The sequence below is a fragment of the Dendrobates tinctorius genome, unplaced genomic scaffold (assembly GCF_039654945.1).
Source record: "Dendrobates tinctorius isolate UK_male_01 unplaced genomic scaffold, ASM3965494v1 ptg000030l, whole genome shotgun sequence".
Lineage (NCBI taxonomy): Eukaryota > Metazoa > Chordata > Amphibia > Anura > Dendrobatidae > Dendrobates > Dendrobates tinctorius.
In genome coordinates this window covers 51,525,977-51,538,306 of record NW_027361698.1, presented here as the reverse complement: position 1 = coordinate 51,538,306, position 12,330 = coordinate 51,525,977, and the positions used below count along the sequence as shown (strand labels likewise).

At 44.2% G+C, this 12,330-nt stretch overlaps 1 long non-coding RNA gene across 1 annotated transcript; it reads left to right on the top strand.

The window, feature by feature from the left end:
* Positions 1-482: 482 nt before the first annotated feature.
* Positions 483-11,087, top strand: LOC141086069 (uncharacterized). Its single transcript, XR_012231498.1, has 2 exons — positions 483-860; positions 10,783-11,087. It is a non-coding gene; the product is annotated as an uncharacterized lncRNA (long non-coding RNA).
* Positions 11,088-12,330: the final 1,243 nt, after the last annotated feature.

Below are 12,330 nucleotides of genomic sequence, written 5' to 3'. Positions count from 1 at the left end.
ACCTTTTTTGGGGTTCTTCCCACTTTGCACATGCATATTAATAATGTGTGACCATCAATAAATGCAATCCTTCCATCTGCTCCAGTAATTTTCTCAATTCATCATTTTGCACATTTTTTCATTTTTGTTTATTTTTACTTATATTTTTTCATTTTTTATTACTCAGTTTTTCCTTATTTTTATTTATTTTTCTCTATTTATTCTGACCAGTACATTAATATACATTGCTATGTTTTTTTTTCTTCTTTTTGATTGTTTACCATTTTTCTCATTGGCACATTTATTTTCTTTTCTGCTGCATACATGCTTTTTACCACAGTTTTCGCTGTTGCAATCACTTATCCTAGCCCTCATTTCTCCTTATCTTTTCATGTCATTTGCCCATTGCTGTATTCCAGCTACTAGCTGGTTAAATTCCTATCCCCTTCTCCTGAGCTATGCACGTGCTGATCACCTCCCCCCTCCTGGTCATTGTGTGAGTTCATTCAACTCACACAGAGCTAGTATGGGCAGAGACGTCTGCCCTTACTACACCTATGGCCTCATCAGCTGATTTCCGTTTCCTTTCCTGTCCTGGGTGACACACCAGTACACACTGACCACCAATTTGTCACGTATTTAAGACTTGCATTAACAATTCACTTCACTTTCCCTGAAGAAGACGTGCTGTTCATGTTGATACACGTGGGGCCTTGCTCTCCCTTTACCCCTGGCTCCTTGATCCTCTGTCCAGTTGCACTCATCTGCCCAGGATGATTTTATTGCCTGCTGTTCCTCCACACCTCCAGCTCCTATAGTGCTTGGTAGATTGAAGCGCTCATTCTGACATTGCTTTATGGCTGTTCTGTTTTAATCTCCAGGTATGATCCTGTTCTTTCTACCATTGAGTTATTCTGGTTCTTCTCAAGTGACAGCACTGTCTGCTTAACTTCAACTTTAACTCATTCATGCTCAGCCATGGGAGCTGCTTGAGCATCACCACTATTCAAGTGGCACTCATATTTGGAGGGACTTCATTGTGTTTACATTTTTGTTGCAGGACACTTTTGGGGACAGTTTCAATTAGATTGTGATTGTATACTTTCATAACTTGTCATTTATGCTCAGCATTTATTATTATTTCTCCATTTTTTGATAATTACATGTTACAATCCAGGGTCCAGGGGCCATCTGTTTATTGCATTGCATTTATTGCCTGTGATCATTATATCACGCATGGGGGGAACTTTGCTTTGGTTTTAAGTATGTTTTAAACTGTTAGGCTAAGTGCACACGTACCGGAACTCTCGCGGAAATTACCGCGAGAATTCCGGAATTCCAGTCCGCGGAAAAATCGCATGTTAAATTCCCGCGATTTTCCCGCGGAAAAACTAGCATTTTGCAAGCGTAATTAGCTTGCAAAATGCTAGCGTTTTCCAAGCGATCTGTAGCATCGCTTGGAGAACTGATTGACAGGTTGGTCACACTCGTCAAACAGTGTTTGACGAGTGTGACCAACTTTTTACTACTGAGGCCACCTATGCGGCATCAGTAGTAAAATATAGAATGTAAAAAAAAAAAAAAAAACGGTGTTATTCTCACCCTCCGACGTCCCGCGCATCCGTTCCCAGTAATCCTTTGCGAAAATGCCCGCGATGACGTCAGTTCTCGCGGGATCGCGACGTCTCCCGGTCATTCGCGATGACGTCGCGCGAATGACCGCGAGACTTCGCTATCCCGCGAGAACGGACGTCATCGCGAGCATTTTCGCAAAGGACTACTGGGAACGAGAGCGTGAAGAGAAGCGGGAAGGCTGCGCGGGACGCCGGAGGGTGAGAATAACAATATTTTTTATTTTAAATTCTATTTTTTACAGGGATATGGTACCCAAAGCCCGGAGGACAGTCTCCTCTCCTCCGGACCATGGGTACCATCCGCAAATGTTCTGCTTACTTTCCGCATGGTGTGCACAGCCACATGCGGGAAATAAGCGGAACAATGCATTCCTATGGGTGCGGGATCGCCGCGATTCCGCAAATTAATGAGCATGCTGCGGTTTTTACCGCGAAGCGATTCCGCCGCAGTAAAAACCGCAGCATTAGCACAGCATTGCGGAATCCCATAGGAATGCATGGGATGCTTATTTTTCGCGGGAAAATCGCGCGGTTAAAACCGCCGCGGAAACGCAAAAAAAAGCCACGTGTGAACTCAGCCTTATTGTTAATAAAGTTTTGCCTTTTTACATAGTATTGTGGTGTGCATTCTATACAGTGGTACTTTTTCTTATGCTGTCCATTTTGCCTGCCACTGGCATTGCACCCACTTATAAATATACTAACCCTCATCAGTAGTGCACCTAGGCTTCATTATAGAAGCAGTGTGAAAGACTAGTGGCCAGAATGCCAAGACGCATGAAAGCTGGTTTTAAAAATCATGGTTATTTCACAAAATATTGATTTCAAAACTCTTCCTGAGTTAAAACATTAGTATTGTTGTTTCTAAATGATTGTGAACTTGTTTTCTTTGCTTTATTTAAGGTCTGAAAGCACTGTTTATTTTTTAATTTTGACCATTTTTCTTTCAGAAAAAAATACAAAATTTATTGTTTGGAAATTCGGAGACATGTTGTCAGAAGTTTATAGACTAAAAGAACAATTTATATTTTACTTAAAAATATACTTATAAAGAGAAAAATCAGACAAACTGAACATTTGAAAGTGGTCTCTTAATATTTTCCAGAGCTGTATGGTCAAAAATAACTTTTGAGGCACAATGCAAGTTCAAAAGGGGAGCACTATATTTTAGTCCAGATTTTGCCATTATGGTTTGCTGATGCCCTTTTGCATTGACAGAGCCCCTGAAGTTACAGAACAGCAAAACCCCCATGTGTGACCCCATTTTACAAACTACACCCCTTAACTAATTCATCAAATGGTGCAGAGAAAATATTTACACCTCAGGTGTGTCACATAACTTTATAAAAAAAAATTCTCTCTCCTATGATGTACATGATAAGGGAGAGAGAAATTATGCCCTCAAGCCCCCATTACCTCCACCATCCCCCAGTCCCTCATGCTTCATCATCCTGCCATCCATCTTATCTTCCTATTGAACAAAAATGGCGTTTCCATGTGCAGTGTGTGCATCTAGATCTGTAGACCGGCACCAGGCAACTGTCATGTCGGACGCTATTCACACCACAGCGTCCGGCAGGCAGCGGTAGTTCCATCTCCGTCCACTATAGCCTCAGTGGCGCCGGCTTGATTTTACTCAGGTTATCTGGGGTTAATCTAGCTGGAAATCAGGTGGGATGTTTGGTCACGCCCACGGTCTTTAAATAGTCGTGCTGGCCTGTGGGCGTCGCCGATTATAGCTTGTGTTTTATGCCAAGTGGTTCCGGTCTGGAGAGGAGGTGTTGGAGAGAGAAATTCATATCTGGTGGCGTATGATCCATTGTTACCTTTTCGCCTTCCTATATTTGTGCTTTGTTTTGCCCTGTTCACATTACAGTATTGTCCTGTGTGTTTGCGGCGCGGTGTGGTTTAAGTTCTCCCTGTCTGTCATCACTGTGTGGGCTTTGGTGGTTTGACAACTCACTGGGTGGAGGGTTCAGCTTAGGGCTGAGCAGGAGATAAGGAAAGGTTGGAGGCTCAGGCATTTGCACCATTAGCAAAAACCCTGGTTTGAGGGTCAGACAGGGTTTTCCCTAGTTTGAGGGACTCCACAGGGGCCCTGGGTATTTCAGCCTCCTTTGACCTAAGCCCCGCATAACATTATAATCGGCCCAACATTTTTCCATGGATTCCATGACTTCCATAAACCGCCAGTTGGCGGCGCTGTCCTTACAGGTCACCGAGTTGAAGGGGGCAGTTCAGCAGCAGGGCCTGGTTGTTGCTAATGTGCAAGCGGCTTCTGCTGGTGCAGGTGCAGAGCCTAAGATTCCGCTGCCTGAACGATTTTCTGGGGAACGCAGCAAATTTGTCATCTTTCGGGAGGCCTGCAAGTTATACTTTCACATGCGCCCGGTCTCCTCAGGTAATGAGGCTCAGCGGGTGGGTCTGGTGTTATCATTACTGAGTGGGGACCCTCAAGCATGGGCATTTTCCTTACCAGCTGACTCTGCTACGTTTCATTCGGTTGAGAATGTTTTTTCAGCACTCGGGCTCATTTATGATGATCCCGACAGATTGGCTTTGGCGGAATCTAAAATCCGCGCCCTCCGTCAGGGGGAACATATGGCGGAAGACTATTGTTCAGAATTTCGCCGTTGGGCAGTAGACACACAGTGGAACGACCCAGCGCTGCGGAGTCAGTTTATTCATGGGGTTTCAGAAAGAGTTAAACAGGCACTCCTGATGTATGAGACTCCTGCATCGTTAGAGTCTGCCATGAGTTTGGTTATTCGTATTGATTGCCGTTTGTGTCAAGGGGTGCAGGAGATGCTGCCCCTGGGGGAAAGCAGGGGTGCAAGTGTGGTTGCTGCAGGTGAGCCCACGGAACCTATGCAAATCGCTGGGGTATCACATGTGCAGCGTCGCGTTCCTGGGTTCAGGAAGCATGGAGCATGTTTTTACTGTGGTAAAAGAGATCATTATGTAAATGCTTGTCCTGTGCTACCAAAGAAAGTCGCACCGGCGGAAAACTGGTAAGCTCAGAGGGTATGGAGGAGGCCCAACTGAGCATATGCATATCCTCCATGATGGTATCTCAATGTATGCTCCCTGCCAGGGTTATTATTGCGGGCAGAGAGCTACCCATATCAGTGTTTGTGGATAGCGGTTCCACCACCAATCTCATGGATGAGGAGTTTGCACGCATGGCAGGTTTTAAGATCGAAAAACTCCCTCATCCTATTCGCGTGGTTACCATTAATGCAGCTCCCCTCCCACATGGGGAGATTACGGAATTTGTAGCTGAGGTTAAACTCCACATTGGGGTCCTACATTCTGAGTGGGTTACATGTAGGGTACTCAATAATCTCCCAGCACAAATGGTCCTTGGTTTCCCATGGTTGTCCAAGCACAACCCGGTGATTGACTGGAGAACCCAGGACATAGTTCAGTGGAGCGGTTTCTGCCAGGAAAATTGCTTGGCCACATGTGTGTCCGCCGTGAAGTCCAGCCTTCCGGAGGCATTGCTGGATTTTGTGGACGTATTCTCTGAGAGGGGTTGCTCAGAACTACCTCCACATCGAGCCTATGACTGTGAGATTAGGTTAAAACCCGGGGCTAAATTGCCAAAGGCAAGGATGTTTAGTATTTCTGGTCTGGAGAGACAAGCTCTTAAAGACTACATCGCGGAGAGTTTAAGTAAAGGGCACATCCGGCCTTCATCCTCACCTGTAGCAACGGGGTTTTTCTTCATTAAGAAAAAAGATGGGGGGTTACGTCCGTGTCTGGATTTCCGGGAGTTAAACCAGATTACGGTCCGTGATCCCTACCCTATGCCTCTGATCCCTGATTTGTTCAACCAGGTGGCTGGTGCGAAGTGGTTTTCCAAACTTGACCTCAGGGGGGCATATAACCTCATAAGGGTCCGTCAGGGGGATGAGTGGAAGATGGCATTTAATACCCCTGAGGGTCATTTTGAAAGCCTAGTTATGCCATTTGGGTTGACAACCGCGCCGGCTGTTTTCCAACATTTCATAAATGATGTATTCGCTCATGTGCTGGGGAAATTTGTGATTGTGTACCTGGATGATATCCTCATTTATTCGAGCGACCAGGACACTCATTTAGAGCATGTCAGGCAGGTGTTACAGTTGCTCCGTGAGAATAAGCTCTATGCTAAGCTTGAAAAATGTGTATTTTTTGTTCAGGAGTTGCCTTGTTTGGGATATATTGTATCCGCCGCAGGGTTTAAAATGGACGCCGCGAAGGTGCAAGCGGTTCTGCAATGGGAACGGCCTGATAATCTAAAAGCGCTCCAGCGGTTCCTTGGGTTGGCCAACTATTATAGGAAGTTTATTAAGAATTTCTCTACTATAGCCAAACCGCTCACGGACATGACGAAAAAAGGTACCAATCTCGCTATCTGGTCTGAGGATGCGGTGCGTGCATTTGAGCTTCTGAAGAACCGTTTTGCTTCAGCCCCCATTCTGGTGCAACCGGACATATCTAAACCTTTTACAGTGGAGGTCGATGCGTCTGAGGTGGGAGTGGGGGCAGTACTGTCACAGGGCTCGTCCTTGAGCAATATGCATCCATGCGCCTACTTCTCCAAGAAGCTGTCGCCTGCCGAACGGAATTACGACATCGGCAACAGGGAGTTGTTGGCCATCAAATTGGCTTTTGAGGAATGGCGACACTTCCTGGAGGGGGCGGCCCACCAGGTCACAGTCATCACCGACCATAAAAACCTGCTCTATCTGGAGTCGGCCAAGCGTCTGTCTCCCAGGCAGGCTTGCTGGGCATTGTTTTTTACACGTTTTAACTTTCTGGTGACTTACCATCCTGGGGCTAAAAACACCAAGGCAGATGACTTGTCCAGGTGTTTTCCGGGGGGAGAACCTCGGGAAGATCCGGTACCCATCCTCCAGGAAGGTGTAGTGGTTTCGGCTCTCACGACTGAGGTAGAGGCGGAGATTGCCGAGGCCCAGGAGGAGGTACCGCCAGGACTTCCCACTAATAAGTCGTTCGTACCCCTTCATCTTCGTCTTAAAGTGTTGGGGGAACACCACGACTCTGTCCTGGCCGGTCATCCAGGGGTTAGGCGCACCTTGGAACTGGTATCACGCCGCTTCTGGTGGCCAAAAATCTGGCAGGACGTGGTCTCGTACGTGACAGCTTGCATCAAGTGTGCCAGGGCCAAGTCGCCCAGAACCCATCCTGCTGGCACTCTACAGCCTCTGGGCATACCTAGTAGGCCATGGACAGAAATCTCCATGGACTTTATCACGGACTTGCCTGCCTCGGCGCGGAACACGGTTATCCTGGTGGTGGTTGATCGATTTTTGAAGATGGCGCATTTTGTGTCGTTGCCTTCCTTGCCCAACGCGAAGACGTTGGCTCAGGTCTTTGTGCAGGAGGTGGTCAGACTGCACGGAGTTCCATCGGACATAGTGTCTGATAGGGGTACCCAGTTTGCGGCGAAGTTTTGGAAAGCTTTTTGCTCACGATTGGGGATCAAGTTGTCTCATTCGTCGGCGTTTCATCCGCAGTCAAATGGTCAAACTGAGCGCATGAACCAAAATCTGGAGCAGTACTTGCGATGTTTTGTGTCTGACAACCAAGAGGAGTGGTCGACGTTCCTTCCCTTGGCCGAGTTCGCATTAAATAATCACTGCCAAGAATCATCGGGAGAGTCTCCGTTCTTTTGTGTTTATGGGCACCATCCTCAATTTTGTACCTTGCGTCAGGGGGGCTCTGGGGGCGTCCCAGAGGAGGACCGGTTAGGAGTTCAACTATCATCGGCCTGGAGGAGTGTGAAACAGCGGTTGCTGAGCATGAGTGCAAGGTACAAACGTGTGGCTGACACTAGACGCGTGCCAGGTCCGGACCTGTGTGTGGGTGATTGGGTGTGGTTAGCTACTAAAATCATAAAACTCAAAATCCCATCATTGAAATTGGGTCCAAGATTTATTGGCCCTTTTAAGATTGCTGCCATCATTAACCCGGTTGCTTATCGGTTGGAACTTCCTGCAGTATACAGCATACACAATGTGTTTCACAGGGCTTTATTGAAAAAGGTGGTAGGCTCTGTGGACACGACGCCGATGCCACCTCCAGTCATGGTGGATGGCGATTTAGAGTTTGAAGTCTCCAAGGTGGTGGACTCTCGAGTACTGCGCCGTTCTCTTCAGTATTTGGTACACTGGTGGGGGTATGGTCCGGAGGAGAGGTCTTGGGTACCAGCCTCGGACATACATGCGGATCACCTGGTCAGTTCCTTTCACCGCCGTCATCCGGATTAGCCGTGTCCTATGAGTCTTGAGGGCCCTGGGGTCCCTTGTAGAAGATGGGGTACTGTAATGTCAGACGCTATTCACACCACAGCGTCCGGCAGGCAGCGGTAGTTCCATCTCTGTCCACTATAGCCTCAGTGGCGCCGGCTTGATTTTACTCAGGTTATCTGGGGTTAATCTAGCTGGAAATCAGGTGGGATGTTTGGTCATGCCCACGGTCTTTAAATAGTCGTGCTGGCCTGTGGGCGTCGCCGATTATAGCTTGTGTTTTATGCCAAGTGGTTCCGGTCTGGAGAGGAGGTGTTGGAGAGAGAAATTCATATCTGGTGGCGTATGATCCGTTGTTACCTTTCGCCTTCCTATATTTGTGCTTTGTTTTGCCCTGTTCACATTACAGTATTGTCCTGTGTGTTTGCGGCACGGTGTGGTTTAAGTTCTCCCTGTCTGTCATTACTGTGTGGGCTTTGGTGGTTTGACAACTCACTGGGTGGAGGGTTCAGCTTAGGGCTGAGCAGGAGATAAGGAAAGGTTGGAGGCTCAGGCATTTGCACCATTAGCAAAAACCCTGGTTTGAGGGTCAGACAGGGTTTTCCCTAGTTTGAGGGACTCCGCAGGGGCCCCAGGTATTTCAGCCTCCTTTGACCTAAGCCCCGCATAACAGGAACAACAGGCATTTTTCTTTTTGGTTAGTTTTGTTCACTGCGATAAACCCTATGACAGTGATCAAACACCAAATAGTTAGTAAATCACCCCCCACTATGTCTTCCCCTTAAAAAAAATAATGACGGTATGATGACTAGTGTTGAGCGCAAATTCTTGCTACTCAAGTTTGCATTGGGTGCTGGAATATGCACAGAGTATTACCTGTAACACAAGGGTAATCCCTGCATGTTTTTTGGCTGTCTAACAGCCATGAAACATGCAGGGCGGGGACTCAGACATGTCACTTAAGCACCCGTAATACTCAGTGGATAGCTGAGCACCCAATACAAACTCAAATACTGAGCACTTACACTCAACACTAATGATGACATATTCAATATGACGACGGGTCAAAATCCTATATATATATATATATATATATATATATATACACAAAATCCTTGAAAGGTATGGTTTTCAAAATGGGGTCACTTGTGGGAGGATTCTACTGTTTAGGTACATCAGGTGCTCTCCAAACGTGACATTGCCTCTGCTCTCGATAAGACATTTTTGCAATCAAAAAGTCAAATGGTGCTGCTCCCCTTCCGAGCCCTGCCATGTACCCGAATAGTCATCCCCCCCCCACATATCTGATATCTGCACACACAAGAGAAATCGCACAAAAAAATGTTGTGGTTCATTTTCTCCTCTTACTCTTGTGAATGTATAAAAATTGGGGCTAAAGGAAAATTTTTGTGAAAAAAAGTAAAATTTTCATTTTTTCCTTGCACATTCCATTAATTCCTGTGAGGCACCTGAAAGGTTTATATACATCTTTAGTATGGTTTTGAGGATTTTGAGGGATCCAGTTTTTAAAATGCTGTCACTTTTTGGTATTTTATGTCATTTAGGCCCTTCAAAGTCACTTCAAATGTGATGTGGTCTCTAAAAAAAATGAATTTGTAAATTTGCTAGTAAAATGAGAAATTTCTGATAACTTAAACCCTTTTAACTTCCTAAAAAAAATTATGTTTAAAAAATTATGCCTATGTAAAATAGACAATTGTGAAACGTTATTTATTAATTATTTTGTGCGGTATAACTATCTAATTTAAGGGCATAAAAATGTAATGTTTGAAAATTGTGGGTTTCTTTTACATTTTTTATATTTTCATATATATGTAAATCATTGAACAAAATTTACCACTAACATGTAGTACAATGTGTATAAAAAAAAAAGAATTTCAGAATCCGTTGAAGCGTTCCAGATTTATTAACACATAAAATGACACTGCTCGGATTTCAAAAATTTGGCCTGATCATTAAGATCAAAATTAGCTCCTTCACTAAGGGGTTAATAATTCTAGCTAAAAGTTAAATGTAAAAGTAATACGTCCTACAGGATTTTAATGCTTGAACAAAATGCAGCAAGCATGATATGTACAGCTTTCAGCTATTATATATTTAGCCCACAAAAAAAATGTAAAGTTTATTTTTGAATATTTCCATCTGTTGGAAACTTTAAATGTTGATGTATGTCCCTGTGGTTTCCGCTTTAACACCTCCTCACACCTGATGCATTACATATGTCCCTCAGGCTACCCTCAGTTGTAAGAGAATGTGAGATCTGTCTTGCTTTAGGGAAAATACAGTGATATTTACTGAAAATTTAAACAGTAAAGCAGATTGTGAAACCCCAGGCTAGACATCATGTAGAGCCATGCAGTTTATCTTTAGGGCATTTTTATTCTACTTCACTTCATAAGTAGGATAAGGTAAGCATACTTTATGAGCAACCATTGCAAAACGAAAGCCTGTAGGCTCTGAATATTTACTTATCTATGCTTGTATGTATGTTAATATTTATGCATTTTTAAGAAAACATTTTTAACCTTAGCAAAAGCAAGAAATTTGATTAATTCTGGACAGCATAGCAATTGAGGTCTTGCCTGGTTGTGTTCTCCAGTTTTGTGCAATGTTACTGGAGTCCATATGTAACAAGAAATGACAGCAAGAGAGATAGTCACAGAATAAATGATTTATTTATAGTATTAATCTACAACCTGTGTCCCTCCAGTGACGATGATGTTACACCTCCCAACATGTTGCTATGTTAGGAATTGTAGTTTTACAAATTTTTTTTTGTCTCTGTAGTTTAGACAGCACAAATTATTTTGCTTTAACCTGAAAATCTTGTACGTTTTCCAATACCTCCATTTAATACACATCTTTCTGTTTTCTATGTGATATTTTAATAGCAACAAAGGATCCCTACAGACAGCATTAACATACAGCGCTCCATCAGATTGTTCTTGCAGAGGGGAGAGCAGATTTTCAGCCCATCTGGAATTGAATGAATAATTAACTACACTTTCAATGGATAACTCATTACGTTTGATTTTTTTGTTAAATAAGTAATGCGATTGTGAGAGTATATGTAGAAGGAATGTCTATAAATTGTTATGTAACCAAGTATGGTTAGGTATGGTGGGCAATGTAAATTTGGAATTAAAGAGTTCTCTCTTTTTATCTTTATTTTAATAAATGTGTTAAGCACAATATATTTGAAGAATTTATCTACTATATAATTGTCTAAGTCTGTCTATAATGGAAATCCCACCACGCAGATTGGTCGTGGCCTAAGTGCCGCCACCAATCAGCGACAGTTGCTTAATCGTCGTGGCAACACGGCCGCATTCCTTATTGTACAGGCGCATTACAGCCGTTAAAGGCATCACTGCTGTGTTGCTCATTACACAGGCACAGTCCTGTTCATATTCTGGAGTACAATACATTAGTTAATTAGGTAACAGTAGAACAGTGACTGCAGCTCTGGATGTAACATGCGTACAATACATTAGGTGACAGCAGAAAAGTGAATGCAGCTCTGGGTGTAACTGGAGTACAATACATTAGGTAGGATCTAAACAGTGACTGCAGCTCTGGCTGTAACTGGAGTTCAATACAATAGGTGACAGCAGAACAGTGACTGCAGCTCTGGGTGTAACTGGACTACAATACATTAGGTAAAAGCAGAACAGTGACTGCAGCTCTGGGAGTAACTGGAGTACACTACATTAGGTAACAGCAGAACAGTGACTGCAGATCTGGGTGTAACTGGAGTACAATACATTAGATAACAGAACAGTAACTGCAGCTCTGGGATTAACTGGAGTACAATACATTAGATAACAGTAGAACAGTGACAGCAGCTCTGGTTGAAACTTGAGTACAATACATTTGGTAAGATCTGAACAGTGACTGTTGCTCTAGTTGTAACTGGAGTACAATAGATTAGGTAACAGCAGAACAGTGACTGCAGCTCTGGCTGTAACTGGAGTACAAAACATTAAGTAACAGCAGAACAGTGACAGCAGCTCCGGGTGTAACAGGAGTATAATACACTAGATGGTGGCCCGATTCTATCGCATCGAGTATTCTAGAGTCTCTGTTAAAATAAAAAAGTTATATACTCACCTTCCGACGACCCCTGGACTCTGTCCCTCCTCTCACCATTCTCCCGGCATCTTCCGGTCCCAGTAATGCTTAGCGAGAAGGGCCAGAGATGACGTCACTCTTGCGAGAGCGCGACGTCATCAGCGATGTTTCGCGCTAAGCATTACTGGGACCGGAAGATGCCGAGAGCATGGCGAGAGAAAGAGTCCGGGGGTCATCGGAAGGTGAGTATATAACTATTTTTTATTTTAAAAGAGACTCTAGAATTCCCGATGCGATAGAGTCGGGCCACCATCTAGTTATTATATAAGTGTATACAATTATTACAGGTTTTACAATGCAGAGTGTTT